Source organism: Peromyscus californicus, unplaced genomic scaffold, assembly GCF_007827085.1.
Source record: "Peromyscus californicus insignis strain IS unplaced genomic scaffold, ASM782708v3 Scaffold_9__1_contigs__length_137607984, whole genome shotgun sequence".
NCBI lineage: Eukaryota > Metazoa > Chordata > Mammalia > Rodentia > Cricetidae > Peromyscus > Peromyscus californicus.
Genome location: NW_026294617.1, coordinates 14674475 through 14692551, shown reverse-complemented (window position 1 = coordinate 14692551; position 18077 = coordinate 14674475). Strand labels below are relative to the sequence as shown.

Sequence of the window (18077 nt, the reverse complement as noted above, 5' to 3'; positions counted from 1 at the left end):
AAATGAACACAGAGCTATTTCAACAGAAATACTGCTTTACAAACAGCCTTGGAAATCACGACATGTTTATTGGGAAAATGCTTTACTTCTGACAGAGTTACAAAAGCAACATTAACCTTCTTGAAATGTAATAGCAAAGTCAGAGATGTAAGGATCACCAGCAGGCAGGGCAACACAGCTATTTTCTTAAGACTATACACAGAATAAAACACGTACTTAACACTACAGCAAGATGTGGGTTAATCTTCCTTTCGAGGCTTCAGGACACACATGTCTTACGGAATCGCTGTGCGGATTGTTCTAAAGACAAGAGTCCTGGGAATGAAGAAACTTGTGTTTTCTGCTTGTCTTAGTTTGGACCCTGCTGGCTCTGCAATTTTGTTCCCAGCATCTTCCAATTTGCTCTTACATAGACATATATCTATCTTTTGGAGGTAGGCATTAGCCACATCGAGAGGTTACCAAACTCTTTCATTTTATCTGATATAGGACTAGGTCATTGTGAGTTTGAATCAAAGAGGATGTTTGGTTATGTAAAAAAAAAAAAAAAACTAAACACCCACCGTAAAACATCCACAATTTATTCCAAACCAGCATTGCCAATAAGCCCAAGTCCTCAGAATATAAATTAAAAAAGTGAGATAAAATAAACACAGTACAACCACACTTCCAGCTAGTGTCAGTTCACAAAATGATTTTCATGAGATTGATTTTGTTGCTGTTATTTTACTATAAGATCTGTTATTTACCTATTCTTATACTATTTTAAGAGATTCATACTTGAAAATATGTCATTGTTTTAACAACCCTAAAATAGCTAATTAAGATCTGTTATTTATTTTTCTTATTTTAGTTTGAGACGTATTAAAAAAAAGTAAAGGTCAAAAGTCGAAAGGGATGATAGTTGATGATGGTTTTGATAATGCTAATTATATATTACCAAGAAAAAAGGTAGAGAGGGAAGTGTGGCTACAAAAGGAAGATAAACATCCCAATGCTGGATTTAAAAAAACACTGAAAAAAAAAAAAACCCCTTAAAACGTCTTTGTACTTCACTGTCATAATTCAAAGCCATAATGAAGCCTGAATTAAAAATGTCAGCTTCTGCGGGTGTTGATAACTTGGTTCTTTGTTGGGCAAGTCAAAATGTGTCTGTTTGATAGGCAAAAATGACAGTCTAAAAATGGGAGAAGTAGGTTTTAAAAAAGAAACACACACACATGCAGGAGCACGCACATGCACACACACACACACACACACACACACACACACACACACACACACACACACGACTTTTAAAAAGGCCCATAATGTACTTGAAGGAAGACCTGTAGGGCAGGAGGTATTATCTTTGGGAAGTCACCAGGCAGCACTAAAAAGCAATGTCCATGTCCAATCAGAACGATTTCTGGGGCTGCTGGGGCTCCTGCATCTCCATCTTCACACTAGACTGGAAACCCTTTGTACTAATTACCAGACTGTACCAGATTTTCTGGTTCAGTTCAATCCTATAATTGACTGACAGTGATGGGCAAGGAAGGGGGAAAATTCAGGCTCGCCGCTAGAAGCAGAGGGTCAGAAATGGCTTCAGAACGTTTGTCACAGCCTGGCACCAAAATGGGGCTGAGCAGCCACCATCAGCACGCTCTTTTAATTTCCATGTTAAGAAAAAGAAGAAAACACATTGGCCTGTGGCTGCTTGAATCTTACAGAGACTCTCAGAGTGCAACTGGTTTATGCAAAAAGAATGTAGAATTGGAGCGGTAATTTTAGATGTTACTGATTTCTTTTGCTTTTGGCTAGTACATATCAGTTTGACTCCAAAACTCAAGCAGGGCATCCAGCGTACATTGAACAGACTTTTATCCTATTTGCAGAAACTTGGAGAAACAATGTTGTTATTTCATCCTAGAGCTCAAAAATCAGCAAAGATTGAGGCATGCCTAGCTTGTGAAACATGATATATCAGAATTGAGCATTCAAAAGCACTTTACATCAACTTTATCACACCCTTACTTGCCTGGAATTCTCTGACCCAGACATTTTGTATCCTTAGCGCCAATGGAATTGTCTATAAATTCAGAGTTTAAAAATGTACAGGAATAATTTACATGAACTTAGAGTAAATGCATTAGAAAAGGCCCACAAAAAACCCTGAGCACTCTTTTAAAGACAGTTATGGTCTACACCACTCGTATTTACTCTAAATTCTTCAGTACTCATTTTTATTTTTAAGCAAAAAGAGCAACTGTAGCCCTCGCACTGTAAGACATTAAAAGCGCAGGTGTCAGAACCCGGGTCACAAGAGGAACCTGGGCCTTTTGGGAGGCAAGGGAGAATTATGTGCTATCATGTTGAGGTCAATTGACTTGAAATTTAATCACAGGTTAAGCCCTTTTCTTTCCAGGCTAAAGAGCAAGTGGCACCTGTGCCAGCCGCCGCTCACCCCGCACTTGACAGGGCAGCCACTTCAATGTTTTAGTTACGAGTCAGTTACTTACTGGAATAGAAAGAGTATTTCACTCATTCCATGGACGGCCACTTTTCTGGAGAAATCTGCCAGATTTGCTAGAGGAAGAAGGAGAGCAAGAAAGAGAAGGAGGAGGAGGAAGAAGAGGAGCAGGAGAGGAGAGAGAAGTGAAAGTTAAAAATCTATGATTCACCACCAAGTTTCCGAGCTGGGCCAGCCCACCCGGGCAGAGAAGCTCTGCTCCTTACCTTCTCAGTGCTGCACAGAGCTCCTGTGGTGAGGCCTGTCCCAGCCGACAAATCCTGGGACTTCCCCCACCAGGGATCAAGGTTGGGTGCAAGGGTGTGGTCGCACCTGAGGACAGGAGCCAGCTAAGTGTGGACACAGAGAGCCAGCAGGAGAGTGTCCCCCGCTCCAGCCAGCCCTGAGCAGGGACTTGGAACACACTGGCTGTGGACTTTTGTCCAAAGCTGTCTCTTTTTTTTATTCCTTTTATTTCTTCTTCTTTCTTTCCCCTTCCTTTCTCTCTTTCTTTTCTTTTCGTTCTTTCTTTTTCTTTTCTTTTCTTTTTTTTTTTTTTTAGTGAAGCTAGATTAGTTCATACAAAACTCAACAATACAGCACTGAAACCCATTGTTGATATTCAACATTTTTCACATAGCGGAACAGAATAGACAATACGGTATCCAAGAAACCATGGGCTGGATTGCACGCTGATGATGTTGTGTCCTTCTAGGGGCCTGTAATCCCTTTTATTACCTACCACAGTAAAAAAAACAAAACAACAAAACAACCCTCCCAAACTCCCCCCCAAACAACACTATGTGTGTGGGACGGTCTCAGGATAAATCTATAACATTGCTATTCTTAGAAGCAGGAGAAATTAACATTAAATCATGTTCACAGCACCAAGTCCTAAGGTGTCATTCCCTTTCATGCAAGTTAATAATTTTTTAAGCCTACTGTTACCCCAACTTTTATGTGAAGACTCATAGTCTTTTAACAACAAAATTATTCACAGATGTTTGTTTAAAAATAATATTTAAAATTAACTTGATTTTTTTTTTGTTTGTTATGAAAAACACCTGGAAAGTGAGTTGTTTCAAAGTCCAGGTCCAGAGCTGAAATGACAGTTGTTGTTATGAACTTGCAGTTGTTATTAATGAGCTTATCATTTATCCCTCTATTAAGAGAACATTAATTTTCAGGATTTGGGAGCTTTGTGTACCTGTTACCTAGTTTAATGAATTTTTACTTTTTAACTGTGTATTTTTTTTTTTTTCAGTTTGAAGATGCAAAGCTATTCTTTACCAGTCAGGGGTGTCCATTAACCTTTCTGGTGATCTGGCCCAATCCCTTTGAAGAACGCAATCCAGTTCCCACGCTTTTTGCAAGCCTCCCAGTGGTCTAGGTAGCCCCAGAAGTGATTGTTCCAACTGGGTTCTTTTCATCACTTCTGCAATTGACCAATTGACAACTGATTGATGGTTATCTCTTCACTTCAACAATGAGGGAAATTACCATCACTATAGCTATGTACAGTAAATGCCTCCAGAGTGAATTACATGATTCTAAAATTCTCCTTAGCTCACTTGGTAAAAACATCAACATAAAAAACTTTCTTTTCGAGACTGCTTTGCAGCATCACAGATTTGGCCTTTCCTGTCAGCTGCAGAAAGGACTTGACAGCTTCTTTAAAAGGGGCGCATAAAGGAGCTGGAAGAAAGGATGCTCTGGGCCTGTCTCAAGCCAGTGGTCATTCTATGCATTTGGAAAAAAAAAACAAAAAAAACTAAGCATGGGCGTACAGATAAGCCCTGTAATAATACTCCCATGACCAGCCATTCCTCAGGACCAGGACTTTCTCTCTGAACTATTCCTCAGCACTGGAGTAACAACACAGATTCTGAACAGAGAACAGCCAGTTTATGCCAAGTAGGTGTGAATTCTTATCTACAAATTTTCAACCTTCTTCGGAGTTGCAAGGCACCCCAGTAAGGCAGGCAAGCTCCAGCAGATGCTGGGGTGAAAAGACACATTCCTCCATAGGATATGTTGATAGACAAGAGCTTAAGAATCTGCCCTAAATCTAAGCCCACTGTAAACATGGATTACATTCTCCCACAAATGGCCCAGATCTTGTCAAGGATGGTCAAACATTTTTTTTTTCACACTTGTGCAATTAAAGCCTTTTTCCTCCCCGCCTTAGGGCAGTGAACATACTGCTGCAGAAGACAAACTGTTGTACTCGTCCATCTTCCCCTTTGACTACATCTTTAAAGTGGAACAAAATAAAAACCAAACCTCAAGAAAACCACACACACTTGGAGACAAGACACAGATCTATTACACAGCTAAATGCGTTAGAACGTCCACTTAATATGACACAAGGAACTAGAGTCTTTTCTTCCATGATACAGTCTCATGTAGCCCAGGTTGGCCTTGAACTCTAGGCTGAGGATAGCCTTGAACTTCTGATTTTCCTGCTTCCAGCTCCTGATCTGTTGGGATTACAGTGTGTTCCGTTTTATGCAATGGTAGAGATCCAACTCAGGGCTTTGTAAGCACACTCTCATTGAGCTGCATCCTGGCCTGCACTAGAGTTTTATAGTCTAGAATACCTCTGCACTGTTGAACAGTCACACACATGGTATTTATGCATCTCAGGTGGCATTCATGAAGGACCATAGCTGTATTTCACAGGTGATCTGAATGAGCTCCTTTGCAAAGTATTCCTGGATGTGTCTCTACCCAAGAGGCATTGCTGCTGAAATGGCCACCTCCTGCCCTGCTTCACCAGGTTTTCAGACCTCAGTGTAAAACCTTTACCCATTGCATAAACCTTAAGCTCCCCTCATTACCCCCCAGTCCTCTTCAAAATACAATTCCAGCACAGGCTCTCTCTCCTGGATTTCCTCACTTCTCACAGTCCAAGTTCCTATGTCATACTATTATTACACATCTAGTGTAAACCTTGCATTCTATTTTTGTTTGTATGTTTGTATACGTATATGAGTGTTTATGTACATATATGTGTATGGTGGAATGTACACTTGTGTTCTGGAGTGCATCCATTAATGGAGACCAGAGGAAGACATCAAGTGTCCCACTGTGTCACTCTCTATCTTATTCACTTGAGACAGGGTCTCTCACTGATCCTAGACCTAAGTTGGTAGTAAGCAATCCCCAGTGGTCCTCTGTTACCACCCCCCACAGTAGAAGTTACAGTGCTGGGGCTCCAACTCGAAGCCCAGCTTTCTGCCCAGGATGCTGGGGATCAAACGCAGGTGTTTAGGAAGTGTTTCTACTCACTGAGCCATCTCCCCAGCCCAAGAGTGCAGTCTTGATTCTCACCTTTCACCCAAATAAGCCACAGTACCCCTGCAGAGCTTTTCCTTGCAGGAGAGTTTTTATAGTGACCTCCTGTACCTTCTGTTGCAATGATAAAACACTGATCAAAAGCAACTTGGAGAGGATAGTGTTTATTTGGCTTACACTTCCCTGTTACAGTCCATTAAGGAGGGAACTCAAGGCAGGAGCCTGGAGGCAGAAACCATGGAGGAATGCTGCTTTCTGGCTTGCTCAGTCTGCTTTCTTATATAACCCAGGGCCAATGGTCCAGGATTGGCACCATCCATGGTGGGCTGGGCCCTTCTGTGTCAATTAGCAGTCAATCAAGAAAACGCCCAGCAACACGCTTACAAGCCAGTCTGATTATGCTGGTTACTTTTATATCAACTTGACACAAACTAGAGTCAGTTGGGATGAGGGACTGTGACTTAAGAAAATGCATCCAATAAAATTGGCCTATAGGCAAGTATGGAGTGTGTTTTCTAAGTTAGTGATTGATGTGGATGGGCCCAGCCCGTTGAGGGTGGTAATCCTGGTGCCATAATAAAGCAGGCTGAGTAAGCCAGGAGGAGCAAACCATCAAGCAGCACCCCTTGCATGGTTTCTACCTCAGTTTCAGCCCAGACTTCCCTGGATGATGGACTATAAGCTCTATGATGAAACAACCCTCTTGTTCCCACGGTGCATTTGGTCATGGTGTCCTAACAGCAATAGGAACCCTAACTGAGATACCGATGACAGTAGGTCCTCAACTGAGGGCCCCTCTTCCCACGTGTGTCAGGTTAACAGAGAAGCTAACTATAACACACAGATCTGTCATTAGTGTTTTTATTAGTGACTTCAGCACTCAATTCATGTTACATGTCACCCACTTTACTAAGGTCTCCTTAACCACTGAGATAAAATGGGTCCCTTCTTCCACCACTGTGGGTGATGGGGATCCAAACTCAGATCCAGGCTATTATGTGAATGCAGGAAGAAGCATTATTGTCTTAGTTAGGGTTTACTATTGCTGTGAAGAAACACCATGACCACAGCAACTCTTACAAAGAAAACATTTACTTGAGGGTGTCTCACTTACAGTTTCAGAGGTCCAGCCATTATGATCATGATGGGGAGCATGGCGGGGTGCAGGCAGACGTGGTGCTGGAGCTGAGAGTCCTACATCTTGACTCAGAGGCAATAGGAAGTTGACTGACTGTCACACTGAGTGAAGCTTGAGAAAAGAGACCTCAAAGCCCACCCCCACAGTGACATACTTCCTCCAACAAGGCCACACCTCCTAATAGTACGACTCCATTTCTTTTAAATCACCACACTAACAGAGACATCTTTCTAGCTCCACTGGTTTATTTTATTTTTTGAAACAGGTTCTCATGTAGTCCAGACGGGCCTTGATCTCCCCATGTTTGGGACCTAGCCTTGCTGAGTATGGTGACTACAGGTGACCTCAAAAGCAAAAATCTGAGTGTTTGCATAAAAGCATCGTCTCAAAGCCAGTCACTGGAACATGAAACCTCTCAGCCACAGCCACATTTTTCAGGCCAGTTCAAGACATTCCTGTTTGGTTTGCAATTGCCGTGGTGTGTAATACTGCAGCTTGCTGAAATTCAGTGGTCAGAAGCATTTGAATGAGTACTTTGTGTAAACTGCCTTATCAGTCCTTGAGATAAAGAGCCGGAACTTGAGCTGGGGAGGTGGCTTGACCAGTGAAGGATTTGTAGCTAAGCCTGCGGATCCGAGTTCCATCCCAAGACCTGCATGACAGGAGAGAACAGACTCCAGAGAGCTGTCCTCCATCATGTGCCTACAGACTTATTCTCTCTACCCCTCTTTCCCAAATAAATAAGTAAATAAACGTAAAAACAGTTCTAGAGAGAAGAAGCTGAGACTTTGGAGGTCATCTCTCAAGGCTGCTTGCTCAGCAATTATGTCTGGCTCTAAGATCCTTGTGCTTTATGGTATCCAAACCTCAGGAGGTGTCATTGGACATACAGTGCTAGTTCACAGGTAAAGATTGGGAGAGTGAGTCTTCAGTGTAAGAGAGGAAGGCATTTATCCCACCAAAGCAAACTGAGATGACTTGGAAAAGGGTACATTGTGTGACACACGGTGGCTCCCAATGCCATCAGGATGAGTGAAGAGGTGTTGGAGAGGTGGGAAAAATGGAGGAGCCAAGAGGTTTTTGTTTTGTTTGTTTGATGTGAAATTCCCAAAGATACAATATAGAAATTGTGTTAAACAATAAAAAAAAGTCTGTGTTGTTCTGAGTTCTCTTTCTTCACCTTAGTGACCCAAACCTTTCTCAGTCTTCCCAGTTCCCAGCGTCCTCTCTGTGGACCTCTCCTTAGAGCAAAGCTCTTTAAGCTTCCCCTTCCTGCCCAGAACAGCTACAGCTTTAGGGTCGAAGGCTTCTGGAAGTGACGTAAGTGATGTGTCTGTGTATTCACACCTACAAAAAAGCGTAGTAAACAAATGACAGCGAACAGCTGAGCGTTCCAGGCCCTGACGCTGGTGTTTCCCACAGACCTCTCAGTGTGCAAATGCCAGGGTGGTGGCGTCGGGGGGCATAAGTAGATGTGAGGCCAGCCAGGCTTGCCTGAGTGTCAGCCTCTTCAGGGAGCTTTCAACTGATAGGCTCCATCTTTTGGAGAGACTTTGGAGGCTCTGAGTGTCCACTCAGTTACATGGTTTTTTTCATCAAAATTTGGATTATGATAATATCAGTTTTTCAGAATCTAGAACCATAGGAGACAAACCTCAGGACATGTTGAAGGGTGATTTTTTAGGTTAGGTGGAAGACCCATCCTGAATGGGGGCACTATCCCGTGGGCTGAAGTCCTGGATGGAATAAAAAGGAGAAGGCAGCTGGGGATCAACCCACTCTTTTGTTTTCTGACTGTGGTTAAAATGTGAGCCGCCGCCTCAAGCTCCTGCCAAGACTGACTTCCCGCCATGATGGACTTTGCTGCAAATTGTGAGCCAAAAATAAATTTTTCCTTCTTTAAGCTTGTTTTGTTGGGTAGTCTGTCACAGCAGTGAGAAATATAATCTGCAGTCCTTGGGGGAAGCAATGGGTGAAGTGTCTGTGTGCATGGGAGAAGGAATAGCTCTGTCCTTGACTTCTAAACCTGTGACTCTTAATCAAACTTTAATTACTTGGTAGGACTAATTATGAAACCTGTCACCTGATATTATGACTCAATAGGTCTGCAATGGGTCCTGAGTGGCAGTAATTAAAAAAAAAGTTATCCCAAAGACTGATGAACAGTTAAGTGTAGAACTGTTTTCTAAGCTGACAGCATTCAAAGTTTCGGTATTCAAGGTTGAAGTTGGAAGCAGAGATGCAGTGTATGAGCTACGTTATGCTTGGTATCTTTGTAAAGTGGGAATGAAATCACTCCCTAGGGCTTCCGGGTCATTCTGGATAGGAGATGGTGGAGGTCGCCAGGGACTAACAGATGGGAAGGTAGAAAAACATGCAGAGACATGTTTTTCTTCATGGGCTCTGGCTGCCCCCTCTGCACACATCTGTAATGCTCTCTCCTTGGCTTGGCTGCCTGGAGTTTGGGAGGGCTTTTCCTACATGCTCTTGGGGGTATGGCTCAGCCTTTACCCCCTCCCCCCCACTTCTCCTTTTTGTCTCCAAGTTCTGAAATACTGTGACATTATCAGTTTGGTTATCAAAGTCACAGCAAACCCTCATCTTTCTGTGGCTTTTCACTTTCACTAAAAAATATTTTTATTTTTTTGTTTGGTCATTAAGACAGGTTTCTGGTATTTTGGGGTGGCCTTGAACTCTCTCTGTTCACTGAGCTTCGGATCATCCTTGTCTAACCTCCAGAGTGCTGGGATTGTAGGTGTGAACCAATATAATCCGTTTATGTGGCCCTGAGAATGGAACTCAGGGCACCATGTATGTTACACAAACACTCTCCCAGCAAAGCTACATCCCCAGCTCTTAGATGTGCATTGGACTGTCTGCCAGAGCTCCGGTACCCAAGTTTCCCTACGTATCAAACTGTTCATCGCTTCCCCCTTAAAGCTACCTGTGCCCGCTACTGTCTCTGGTACGCTTGGGGGTCCTCAGCAGCTTCACCGACAGCACTGTGGTCTCCTTAGTTAGAAGCCTTCAATGAAGCCCTCTCATTCATCAGTCCAGGAAATGAGTAGTTTTCTATTTTTAAAATCAGTTTTACTTCTTGTATGTTTGTTCCAAGTTTAATCTCCCATCATCTCTCATGAGCTTCCCATTGAGCCATCCTCTACCCCCAGTCAGTGACATCCATCTGAGATGCAGGCCTGCTTCCTTGACTCTCCAGGTCCTGCAGCTGTGGTATCAGGAGCTGTAGGTAGGCCAATCAAACCATAAATCATCCATAAAAAATTGAACAGTTACAGCACCAGACTCAAATGCAGCGAGTGCCAGTTCAGAGAAATCTGTGAAGTCACTAGACAAGTAGAAAGAGTTGATGGGGTTGTCTTTAAAGGACCACAGAGCAGACCTCAAGCCATCTGGTGGGCTGCGTGAGGACTCAAGGCAGAGGCTGCCTGAACACTTGCCAAACTGACAGAAGCAAAGAATAAACACTGCCAATCCCTCTTCTTGGCATGCAGTGAAGGTTATCATAGGAAATGTAGTATAATGGCGGCAGAAAGTGCTTAGAATGGCATCCCTCCCCCACCCCCTTAAGATCAGTGCAGCGCTGAGGGGTTTTAGTCGGGGAGTAGTAGATGCTCACAAATTGTACAGTTCTACATGGAAGAAGTGTGATGGCATCGGAATGTATTGACTAAATGAAATCTCCACCAATCCAGCTTTGTCGCAAGGAGACAGAGGGCAAGGATGTGAAAGGCTGTGTTTGTACTGAACATATGGAAACAAATATGGATGCAGCTACTGTGGAGGAGTGTTCTCTTCGCATGGGCACAGCTCTGTATTCCGTGTAGTCAAACACACACACACACACAGTACCACAAAAAGAAATAAAACAGTCATAGGGAAAGACAGCAGGAGCAGAGATCTTACCAAAAAAATGTTATTTTGAAAACACGTTTGAGGAATGGTCTAATTTGCATAAACAGCCCTTAATAAAAGGCGGCTGCATTTTCAAAGCATTTTATGCAGATCAGCAGGTGCGGCAGGGTCTGCCAGTCAAATGAGAGAGTTACTTCTGTGCACTTGCAAACATTCACCAACTGCCTATGCACTGGGTAGTATCATTTCATAATTCACTCTTTTGGGAAAGAGGCAGTTCAGACAGTGTCTGAGGTAGCTCAGGCTACCCTTCACTTCACTATGTAGTTGGGGATGACCTTGAATTCTGGACCCTGCAGTCTCCCCCTCACTTGTGCCGAGATCACAGGCATGCACCACTTGGAAAGGTTCACTTTTTTAAGTAGTTGAAATGAGCAGCAGTATGCGTTCAGCTTACTCTGCCTTAGTCTTCCTACAATTAATTATGCCAGCTTCCATATCTCTCTGATAATTTTTATCCACCCCAAAAAGCCCAGCTGGGTAATATTTACAGTAACAGATGAAATGCTAGAAAGGGACAGAGCCATTTTGATTCCGGGCCTGAGCACAAGTAAACGAAACTCTGACAAGTGAGATATTCAGCCCCGCTAGACAGCGCTACATTAGAGTCAGTCTCGACATCCCCCACCAACCGTTCTGCTTCCTCACTTTGGATTCTAGCCTTCCTCCCGCCCACATTCTCCTTCTCTCTGACAGGGTTTTGTTCTGTATCCTTGGCGGACCTCAAGTCTGGGATTCTCCATTCTCGGCCCCCTCAGTGCTAAGCACCAGCCTTTTTTTTTTTTTTTTTTTTTTTTTTTACATTGAGAAGTTACGAAGGTAGCCTGGGCTACATAGCAAGACCTTGTCTCAAAACAAAACAAGCAATAAAACAAAATAAACCGTATATTTCCATAGGATCAGGTGTGCACCCTTGTGTACCTGTGTGCACATGAATGTGTACAACTGCTTATACGAATGTTTTTCAAACAGTGATTAAAGGTCTGAGTTTTAGAGTTGAAGTTATAGCTCAGTGGGTGGAATGCTTACCCAGTATGTATGTACAAGGTCCTGAGTCGGATCCCCAACACCATATAAACTGGGTGAGGTGCGACATACCTGTCATCCTAGAACTCTGGAAGTAAAGGCAGGAGGAGGATCATGAGTTCAAAGTCACCCTCAGCTACCCAGCAAATTCGAGGTCAAATTGGGCTATATAAAACTCTGCTTTAAGAAAAAGCCTGATTTTTGGAATTAGACTATGTTTAAATAAAAACCCTGGCACATATTAGCAGGATGAGGTCAATAGGCTGTAGGTGAGTTGATGTTCTCATATGCAGCAGTGGGAGGAGATGCCTCCTTCAGTGTCAGGAAAGGAGATAACTACCCGAAGCAGCCTGACATGGAGTGGACTCTAGAGTCACATGACTGCCAGTGGTCATTATCTGCTCCTACTTCAAGAGTCAGCGCTAACAACCTTCCTCCAGCGACCACACAGGCTGAGCTTTGGTTAGGCTTTAGGGGTGGGAACCACCTGATTCCCAGCCCCATACCTGACACTTAGTAGGGGGGCCACTTTTTTTTTTTTAACTATCAATCAAGCCCTCTGTTTCTCTCTTTTTTCCTTTGCTCCAACCTTAGCTGAGATCCTTTCCTCTGCCTGTGTCCATGTTCAGTCTCCATGAAAAGTTGGTGCACTTGTCAGGATGGGCAGTCCCATGTAAGCCATGGAGCTTGGTTTGGTGGCCACACCTGTAATCTCAGCACTGGAGGCTGAGGCAGGAGGCTTAAGAGTTCAAGGCCAGTCTGAGCTGTTTAGTGAGACCCTGTTTCTACATAAACAGTAAACCATCAGTTCATCCCACAAACCTTAAACAATCAGCAGGGCATGGATAAGCTGGCATCCCCCAAGCCATGGTTCAGCCCTAAGACTTCCATTAGAGAGGTCCTGCGGAGACGCAGAAGGACACCTTAAGTGAAGTATGCCTGATCCAGAAAGACAGATACTGTATGTTTTATATCATATGTGGAATCCAGATGTTAAAAAATGGGTACAAGTAGACAGGGTACTAAGTAGGGGAGGGGCCCAAAGGGGGGCGTTGGTGAATGAGGGTGAGAAAAATGGAAGAGAGAAGACGAAGACACACATTACACATTGTCTCATATTTGGACTCTAGGTTGAAATGCACACATATGATGTGCAAGCAGAGGGGGTTGGGCTGGAAGGGGAGGAAGGGTAAGAGGGTAATGGGGGGCTGAGCAAACTACAGGGGTATACACTCGTAAAAATGTTAGGGTGGGTGGGACCCGTTATCTTGCATGATAATTAAAAAATTAATGAAAAAGACCCAGTAGATGCCTTGAAAAAGGCCTTCATTGCTTTTATGATTTCTTTCCTCAAGCAAGTGCTGAGACTACCAAAAGCAGCTGGAGGTTATCCTTTAACAGTTTTATTAAGATTTCACACTCAGGAGTCAGTGGTATGTAATTTTGGAGTTTGATGCCAGTTTTAATTAATTTTCATAGGTTTGCTAATTAACAAATTAAGAAGTGGGGCTTACCCAGTGGAAAATAATAGGAAGATCACTGGCAAGTATTATCATTGAGGCTTCCCATGCCACAGAATGGTGTAAATTTGTTTAAGATTAGCTAGAACTCTGAAAGAAGTAATTAGAACATCAAACTAAAAGTGTGTCTGAGTTTGTCTTTTTTAAAAGAAGGAAATGTCCTTTTTTTCTACGGCCTCTAGAAGCTTCTTTTTGCCTCTGTATTCATGACTAGGAAAGGAATAGCATCAGAAAACTGTTATTAGTACCAGTGTCATGGGTACACAGGGATGCTGATGAGAAAAAATTTTAGAGATGAGAATTGGAGAGCAGGTGGGGGCTGGAGAGAGGGTGACAGGGAGAGGGTTGAGCAAACTACAGGAGCTTTCTCATCCTCCTCCTCTACAGGCCTGGAAGGAGACAGATTTCCCAACCTGAATCGCCAAACTGAGAGGCAAAACATGTTTTCTGGGAAGTTAACAAGGACATCCCTTAAAATGACAGAGTGGTCAAAATGAGTGAGGATCCCCAGCTGGGAACACTGTAGGGCTGAATCTCATCATGATTAAAATAGGGAGAAATGAAACTTCCCAACGTATGGCTGAGAGGACTAAGTTAATATATTCAAATCTCTAAGAACAATACTCCATGCACAAATATGAAGAAAAGCCAAGTTTTCTCTAGGAAAGCCTCTGTGGGCTCCACACAATACTGTGCGATCTTGTTGAAGGGAGGTCCAAGGGACAGTGATATGAAGCTTTAACATGTTGACTGGAAATCTTTAGGACATCCACATCCTTTGATACAACCTTCCTAATGCTGGGACTCTTTCATATAGTTCCTCATGTTGTGGTGACCCCCAACCACAAAATTATTTTCATTGGCACTTCATAACCCTAATTTTGCTACTGTTATGAACCATAATGTAAACACCTGTATTTTTCAATGGTCTTAGGCAGTCCCTGTGAAAGGCTGTTTCACCTCCAAAAACGTCACAACCCACAGGCTGGGAACTACTGTTTTAGGGACTTAGCCTGTGAAGATAATAACAAGTCACACAGTACACTGTGGAAGGCGATGGGGAAGCCAGTGATGGTCCGCCATGAGAACGCAAGAGCTCAAAATTAGCCTGGGCAACACAGTAAGGGCACCTCAGAAAAAAGGATAAATACACACGCGCGCGCGCGCGCGCACACACACACACACACACCCCAGAAAAACAATTTCATGCAAAGATATTTATGTTATTCATGATAAAAGTTTGGAAAATCTACATGTCAGAAAATAGAGGAATAAATAAAGTATTATTTCACAGATGATATTGGTTTTTTAGATGGAATATTATAGTATACTTAAAAATACTGGCCTATAATCTTTTGTAATGAAGGTTAATTGTATATAAAATGATGACAATGTAAGTGATATTGGGTAAATAGTAGCTGGGATATAGTTTTAAAACTATTTTAGATTTATTTTTTAAATTATTTCTTTTATTTTTGAGATTATAATATAATTACATCATTTCCTCCTCCCTCTAAGCCCTCCCATTTACTCCTTTTGCTCTCTTTCAGGGTCACAATTCTTTTATCATTGTTGTTGCATACATATATGTATATCCACATATATTCCCAAACACATATATAACCTGCTCAGTCTGTATTCCGTTACCCCTATGTCTATGCCTCAGGGCTGATCCTTTGGTACTGGATAACCAACTGATGTGCTCTTCCCTGTTGAAGACTGTTTCTCCCACACTCTCACTCTTTAGTTCCTGTAGTTCTTTGTGTGGAGTTGATTTATTTTGTGTGTATGTCTGTGCACCACATGCGTGCAGTTCCCACAGCGGCCAGAAGAGGACGTTGGCTCCCTTAGAACTGGAGTTACAGACAGTTGTGGGTTGATATGCAGGTGCTGGGAATTGAACCAGAGCCCTGTGTAACTGCTGAGCAGTCTCCTGAGCTCCTACAGTATGGTTTTACTACTTAAGGCATGTCAAAAATATATCTTTTTAAAAAGTACACAAGTAAATTAAGAGAATACTTCAGAGGATTAGAGCAAGGCTTGCAAATTTCTGAAAGGGCCAGGCAGTAAATCCTTTAGACCTTGTGCTCCCCATAGGATCTGCCTTCGTGGGAAACAGCCACAGGGTTACAGCAGCTCCCAAAACATTTGGTCCCAGTGGCGAGTGTCTCTGACTCCCTCTTTTCCAGCTGAGTCAGAACTGCAGGTGCAGTTGTAGCTCTCTGGTTTTTTTCTGGAGCTTTTTCAGTAAGAAAAGTTCCCATCATGCCTCCCCATGGCCCTGCTTCCTCCCTCCCTCTCCTCCCCCATCTCTCTCTGATGGGATCTTGCTAAGTTGCCCAGAATGGCCTCAAACTCAAAGCCCTCCTGACTCAGCCTCCATACTTGGCTGCAAAAATTACTTTCATAATCTGAAATTAAAACACAAAGACTATAAATGTACAGTATCTTTCCTGGTGTTTTGGGTTGGTTCCAAGTGCTGAAAAAATAAAAGAAAGAACAAACTCAGCACACCCAGCCTACAATGCATGGAAAACAACATGGCTGCCTAGAGGATGTCTGGAGCGCCCTTACCCGGCTCATGTCATCACAGGTCAGGTCTGAAAGTTTGTCTCCTCAGAATCCACAGGTTGAAGGCCAACTCCCAGGCAGCGGTGTTCGGAGGCCTTTGGGAAACAGAAGGGCTCTTCCTTCATGAAGCTTAGCGTGCTTATATTGCAGTGGCTTCCCAGAGAGCAGACGTGCCCCTTTCTACCCTTTGAGGACTAGAGACGCTGTCACCTGTGAACCCTGAAACAGGATCCTCACTAAACCCTAAATCTGTCATGATTTCACCTTGAGTTTCTACTCTCTAGAGGAGGAGGAAGTCTTAGATGTTCATGACGTACCAGTTAAAGGTAATTCCTTACAGTAACCCAAGTAGATTAAGAGATCATAATGTCAAATTGTAAGAGCACATGTCACATTTCAACCCTGTTATTTCTCTTGCATGTAAGGCCCGAGGGCCAAGGCTTGCCTTCTGGTTGTACCTCAGAATCATTTTGGATCACTCTGTCCAAGTCCAGAGGGCTTGCTCCAGCTATGGGTGCTGCTGTGTGATGCTGGGATCAGGGTCTAGCGCACCCTGGTACCCTGCTCACTCTCGAATCCATCCATAGCTCTGCTGTCAGTGTCAAGGCACTTGGAGATCACTGATGGAAAATTGCTCAGTTTTCTGAATCCCTAAAAAATAGATATTTGTATATGTACAGAAACTACCTTAACATTTGCTTTGATTTTCTGCACTTGTAATTAAAAAAATAATTTTTTATTTTCCCAAATGTCTTTTAAAATTCATTTACTCTCCTCTCTCTCTGTCTCTCTCTTTGTGTGTGTGTGTGTGTGTGCGAGCGCGCGCGTGCGCGTGTGTGCGCGTGCACAAGTGTGCACTCAAACATTTGGGTATAAGTATGCTATGGCACACATGGAGATCAAAGAATGACTTTCAGGAGTTGGTTGTCTCCTATCATAGGCTTAAACTCAGGTCACCAGACTTTGTAGTGGGTGGTTGTTTGAGCCATGCCTTTAAGCACCTCCCCTAGTGAGGTAGCAGGTAACCGTTACATCTGCCTATGACCTTGAGGTACATGCCCCTGGGGTGTGGCTGCTGGGGGACCCTTAAGATCTGGGGTGCTTTCTCTTAGCTACCTCGGTTTTGAATGCTGAGATCTTGGACCAGGCAGATCAGTGTGGGACATAGCTCAACTTTCCTGGACCCTATGATAAATCTCCTGTGGTTGTGAGTTAACCCCCAAATAAATTCCTTTCTTCATTAAATAGATTCTGTGGATTAATCCCATTATCTGGTCCCCAACTTCCCCACCTGGAAGCGTGGGTTGGCCATTCGTGGTGGTTTACCCATGCAGATAGTTTCCACAGATCTCTGCCCTCAGGCTTCATGAGCACCCAGCATGATCTGCTGGTACTATTCCTGGGCCCATTAGACCTAGCTGCAGCTTACAAACCGCAAACCACTGCTGGGTCCCTTAGAGGCTGCTGAGTACACCCCCGTGCATGGGAGCATGAGAGGAGACTGAGCACCTGCCCACTGACCTCCATTTTAACTGTAGTACACCAGGTCATATGTGAAGAAATTGTACAGGGTTCTTCTAGAAGTAATGCTCCTTTTAGAAATAACGAAAAATGGGAGATCCCAACCTTCTGGATTATGCAGAAGGTGTGGCAAAGGCCGACATTGGACCAATGAATGCAGATTAACAATAGATATATGAGGCAACCCTTTACTGGTGGGAGACACCTCAGGGGGGCCTCTTGCAGGCCCCCAAATTGAATGTGGTCCAAACATTTCCAGCCACTGTGGAGGAAATTCCTCTCCAAGACAATAACTTAGTGTCTAAAGTAAAGAACGATACTGCACTGAATGACAGAATAGCTCTGATAGATGAATCAAAATTTTAAAAAACACCATAAAACAAATATTTTGGCAGACTTCCATAAATGAACAAAGACTGAAGCTTGGAGTACAAATTAACAGCGTTGTTCTGGAAGGCCTGGTAGACACAGGTGCAGATGTGACTATAATTACACTAAAATCATGGCATCCGAATTGGCCTCTTCAAGAGGTAGATGTTCAGTTTCTAGGGATTGGAACCTTATCTCAGGTAAAACAAAG

The 18077-nt window shown here is 43.3% G+C and overlaps 1 protein-coding gene across 11 annotated transcripts in view; it reads right to left on the bottom strand.

The window, feature by feature from the left end:
- Positions 1–18077, bottom strand: part of Sox2 (SRY-box transcription factor 2) — a 621552-nt gene that overhangs the window by 144105 nt on the left and 459370 nt on the right. For 2 of the 11 annotated variants that reach the window (XR_008216414.1, XR_008216405.1), the window contains exon 4: positions 2502–2568. The exons of 7 other annotated variants lie outside the window; for them this stretch is intronic. The gene's annotated coding sequence lies outside the window, so the exon portion shown is untranslated. Of the gene's footprint in view, positions 1–2501; positions 2569–2718; positions 2935–18077 lie in introns of those variants that run through there. 2 more of the 11 variants (XR_008216415.1, XR_008216408.1) reach the window with 2 other exon arrangements.